Below are 5,162 nucleotides of genomic sequence, written 5' to 3' on the forward strand. Positions count from 1 at the left end.
GACAAAGTTCTTGTATAGCGTCCTGAAGGCAGTCCCCAGAGACTTGGCGATGCGTGACATGTGAGAGGAACTGTGCGGCCACTGGACTCGCATTCGGGAGGACGACGGTTCAATCCCGCGTCCGGCCATCCTGATTTAGGTTTTCCGTGATTTCCCTAAATCGCTCCAGGCAAATGCTGGGATGGTTCCTCTGAAAGGGCACGGCCGACTTCCTTCCCTAATCCGATGAGACCGATGACCTCGCTGTTTGGTCTCTTCCCCCAAAAACCAACCAACCAACTGTGCGGCGTTCTTTTCGTCTGCCCCTCAAGCTTACTTGACGTCACACGAAACTACTGCACTCCTGGCCGCAGGAAGTAAAGACTTGGCGATGTGCGGCGCACAAGAGGAACTCCGTCGCGTTCCTTACGTCCGTTAGTGATGTCTCCGTGGCGTCACGTGAAACTACTCACCCCATCGCAGACAGGATTACCCACAGACTTCGCGATGTCGCGCGACAGGAATTGCGAGGCGCACTGTTGAGTGAATTTGGTCGGAAACGCTTATCGCCGTACTCGGATTAACAGCCTGAGGTGCTATCCGTGAAAATCTGTCGAAAATAATGATCCTAAGCCTCGCTTTTACCTACGCAACTGGGTTAAACTTCACAAATCAAACGTCAAAAAGTCCAGTAGCTGCCCATCTACTTTCAGGTAAAATTCCTAGATCCTACAACTGGATTGAAAAGATTCACCGCTAACAGAAATTGCCATTGATAATTACCCAAACAATCAAACGGCGAGACAGTTCAGTGTCCACAAGGGAAAAAGTGACTCAAAAGATATCACTCGTTTATTACTTTAGAACCATTTAATCATAACTCAACAAAACCATTTTTTCTTGCCGTACACTTTTTGCCTGTATTATTTGCAAGGTGTGTTCAGTGCTCTGGAATATATATATGTATTTGCGTTTAAAATATTTTGCTTTACATTTCACACATTCTATATCGAGATTATCAACAGTTCCATACTTTCTTCTTATCTATGATGGAGTGATAGTAAAAAATTTCCACTTAAAAAATTCGTAGATGCTGGACTATAAGTATTCTTTTTCCTATTTTACATCTGTTTTTCTTTTGCTTTCTGCCACGCGAAATTTCGCTTCGACAGCACTAGAAAATGAACATTTGTTTACCTGATGTTATGTTCTGAATGGTGTTTACCACTCTTGAATTTTGTTGCTGACTGTTGAATGTGTTTTAGTACTTTAAGTGATCTATCCCTGTGTGTGTGTGTGTGTGTGTGTGTGTGTGTGTGTGACAGTAAGTTTAAGTACTGGCAGAATTGAAGCTGCGAGGACGAGTCGTGAGTCGTGCTTGGGTAGCTCAGCTGGTAGAACACTTGTCCGAGAAAGGCAAAGGTCCCGAGCTCGAGTCTCGGTCCGGCACACAGTTTTAATCTGTCAGGACGTTTCATATCAGCGCACACTCCACTGCAGAGTGAAAATCTCATTCTGGAAACATCCTCTAGGCTGTGGCTAAGCCATGTCTCCGCAATATCCTTTCTTCCAGAAGTGCTGCAAGGTTTCTCAGAAGAGCTTCTGTGAAGTCTGGAAGGTTTGAGACGAGGTACTGGCAGAATCGAAGCTGTGAGGACGGATCATGAGTCGTGCGTCGGTAGCTCAGCTGGTACAGCGCTTGCCCTTGAAAGGCAAAGGTCCCGAGTTCGAGTCTCGGTCCGGCACACAGTTTTAATCTGTCAGGACGTTTCAGTACGTTTAAGTGATTATGAAAACTTTTTAAAAAAATATTTTTGTCTTTGTAACTCTCTCTCTCTCTCTCTCTCTCTCTCTCTCTCTCTCTCTCTCTGTGTGTGTGCGTGTGTGTGTGTGTGTGTGTGTGTGTGTGTGTGTCTGTTTGTTTTTTTTTTGCGTGGTTATTTTAATGTGGTTGTATATATTGTTTTTACATGGCTGTATGAATGACAGGACTTTTTTTTTACTTTTTCACGTCTTTTGTTAAATTTAGCAGAGTGAAAATCTTATTTTGGAAACATGCCCTAGGCTGTGGCTAAGCCATGTCTCCGCAATATCCTTTCTTCCAGGAGTGCTAGTTTTGTGTTGAGATTTGTCTGGCTGTTTATCACACTGTTTTTCTCTGCTATTACTTTCTGGGAATGCTAATGCCCCTACGTTGTCATAAGCTACTTTTTCAGGTTGTTTGCCCTAATTAGTTTCATTATTTTGTTCTAAGTTGGTTTGGCGGTTGCTGTGGTGTTTTAAGTGTTGGCAACAGCATCTGAAACATAACAACAAGTAAACAAAGATTCACTTCCTAGTCGTGTGAAAACGAAATTTCCCATGGCAGAAAGCAGAAGAAGAACACATGTAGACCAACATCTACAAAATTTGTAAGTAGAAAATCACCAGATCATAGAGAAGCAGAATGTGCCACAACGGCATATAATCTCAGTATACAATGTTCAAAACGTAGAACAAAATGGTTGGACATATATATGTGTACTTTCGGGCCACTAGACGCTTTACCAGCAACAAAGATGAAGATTGCTTTATTGAATTGTGATTACACGGTTCTAGAGTAGTAATTATCAACTGAGAACAACAGGACAGAAAATAGTTAAATGACTCTTAGGTTTACATAGAAATAATTGAAGTTTGCTGGTATCAGTTAACCTCCGAGCTAAATCAGTCTCATGCATTAAGACAGTATTGTCAACTAGCTATTCGCGCCACGAAAGGCTCTGAGTTCTCTGTTTTCGTCAGACGATGTCAACGCTTACTGACACACAATACTCGCTGAAAAACAGATAAGTGCCTGAGAAGAGATCGACTCCCGTGCACGGAAACGCACTGCGGATTCTCTCAGACTTCAGTACTCCATTCATTCTCCTGGTTGATCACAAAGGCTCACCTACTTGTGGCTGCACAAAATAAAGAACGGGAGACAACACCTCAGCCGCAGAGGGTACACGAATTCCCACATGTGGCGTCGGCAAAATGCCGCGATTTCGTGAGCTACCCTCCGCTTCGTGAAATTGTTTAAAATACAGCCCTGTCAGACACTCAGAAAGCCGTAGCAAAAAGCTGCTGCTTCTTGATACCCTTCTGTCCGGTGCTGACCTTTGTCAGGACATTAAGGACCTCTTCTGGAACCGCCATCATGGGCAAATTATTCGCCGTACTCGCCACGTAGGCTCCAGCATAGGGTAAAATACAGGGTGACCCACAAGTCCATTATATTTTAAAAATCAACACATTTTGAAAATTCGATATTTCACGGAATAATGTAGGCGGAGCCGTAAAAAATTGACAGACATACATGAAACTACGTGGGGCTTTATTGAAACCAAAAGAGATGCACAAAATGACCAACAGATGGCGCTTCGTACTGTGCAAAAGCAATAACTAGCATAACAAATTATTTTTATCAAAGACAATGTTCTTTATAACAAATTCTCTACATGTGGAGCGTCATACACCATCAATACCTTGCAGTCGAGAAACAATATTGTGAAGAACATTGTACAGCATATCGCAAGGTATGCTGAGAAATTGCTGTCAGATGTTGTCTTTCGGGATCCCTAATGAGGTCGGGTGACCACGATAGACCTGCGACATCTCGTAATCCCGAAACCAACAATCACACCCATTGACATCTGGCGACCTGGGAGGTCAAGCGGAAGTGTTGGCTCAGTAAGCATTCCTCTCCAGACGATGTTCGTAAGAGATCTTTCACATGGGCATTTATTAGCCAGGCTAGGGATGATGCGATTCTGTAATATGTTGGAGTACCTCGTACCCATGACGCTAAACGCAGCATCCCCCGTTCCGTCGACGAAAAAGGGTCCTATAATGATTGATGTGGCAAATCCACACCACCCAGTGACTTTCTTGTCATGCAATGGGTTTTTCACGACAGTTCTAGTATTTTTGGGAGCCCAGGTTCTGCAGTTGTGGGTGTTGACAGACCTGCAGGGTGTGAAATGGGCTTCATCGGTCCACAGCATATTAGGCAACCGATCGTCATCTTCTCTCATTTTCTGATGTACCTACACCGCAAATGCACTCTGGGTCCAAAATTGGTGGCTAACGTTTCATGATGACGCTAGATTTTGTACGGGTAGCACTGAAGGGTACAACTTACTACTCTCCAAAAAGTAGTGCACACAGTTCTGGTGCGACGTGAGACTCCACAAGTGCTAACTTCACCATGTAGAGATGAACCCGCTTAAGTCTCCACTTCGTCATGAACTGTCCGAGCATCTCTAGCACTTGTGCCTGGTAGCCCACTAGGGAGCTGATCTTCTGAACAACCCGTGACTTCGAACTTCACATTCATTTTCTTCACAGTGACACTTTTCACAGGACCTTTACCCATTGGAATACCCTTGTTACTGCGATAGGATCGTAAATCTGCAGTAGCGGACTCTTCATTCTGATACCTGAGCTTCGCTAAGAGTCTTTTGTGGTAAAGTCAACATGCCACGAATGCTAACGCGTCTGACTCCCTCTCTCACTACAACTCTTTTTATGCACGATTCTCATGTGGCGTCACTGACGTGTTGATGTCCAGTGCGATCTGCTGGCCAGTTTTTGAACTCCATTTTAATCTCAACAAAACCATACGTCATTTCAGGCGTGGGTGTAAATTTTCACCCCTCTACCTACATTATTCTGTGAATCTGTACATTCTCAGATGTTAACGGACTTTTGGATCACCCTGTGTATATTTGTCTGAAGCTCCAACCATGACCATTTAGCAGGATCAGAGAAACCCTGACCCATCATCTTCAGCTGAATAAAAATCCTCTTTTCCTGGGAGAGAAAATTGGCCATCATCTTTAGCCAAAAAAATAACCGCTTTTCCAGCAAGCGGAAATTGTCTATCATCTTTAGCCGAACAAAAGTCCCCATTTCCCTGCGAGCAGAAACTGGCCATCACCTTTAGCTCAATAAAATCCTCTTTCTTCTTGTGAGCGGAAGTGGATCATCTTTAGCCAAACAAAAATTTAAAAATTTTCCAGCAACCGGAAACTGGCCATCATCTTTAGCCGAACAAAGATCCCCATTTCCATGCGAGCGGAAACTGGCTGAAGTGGCTACAAAGTGATATGTCACAAGTCTTTCTGCATTTGCTTACGAGCGCCAAAAAAAGTCCTTCC

General features: G+C 43.8%; 1 non-coding gene across 1 annotated transcript; it reads left to right on the top strand.

Annotated features, from left to right (window-relative positions):
• Window positions 1-1,651: 1,651 nt before the first annotated feature.
• On the top strand, window positions 1,652-1,726 carry Trnas-uga (transfer RNA serine (anticodon UGA)). Its single transcript has one exon. It is a non-coding gene; the product is annotated as a tRNA-Ser (tRNA).
• Window positions 1,727-5,162: the final 3,436 nt, after the last annotated feature.

The sequence above is a fragment of the Schistocerca nitens genome, chromosome 7, assembly GCF_023898315.1.
Source record: "Schistocerca nitens isolate TAMUIC-IGC-003100 chromosome 7, iqSchNite1.1, whole genome shotgun sequence".
Lineage (NCBI taxonomy): Eukaryota > Metazoa > Arthropoda > Insecta > Orthoptera > Acrididae > Schistocerca > Schistocerca nitens.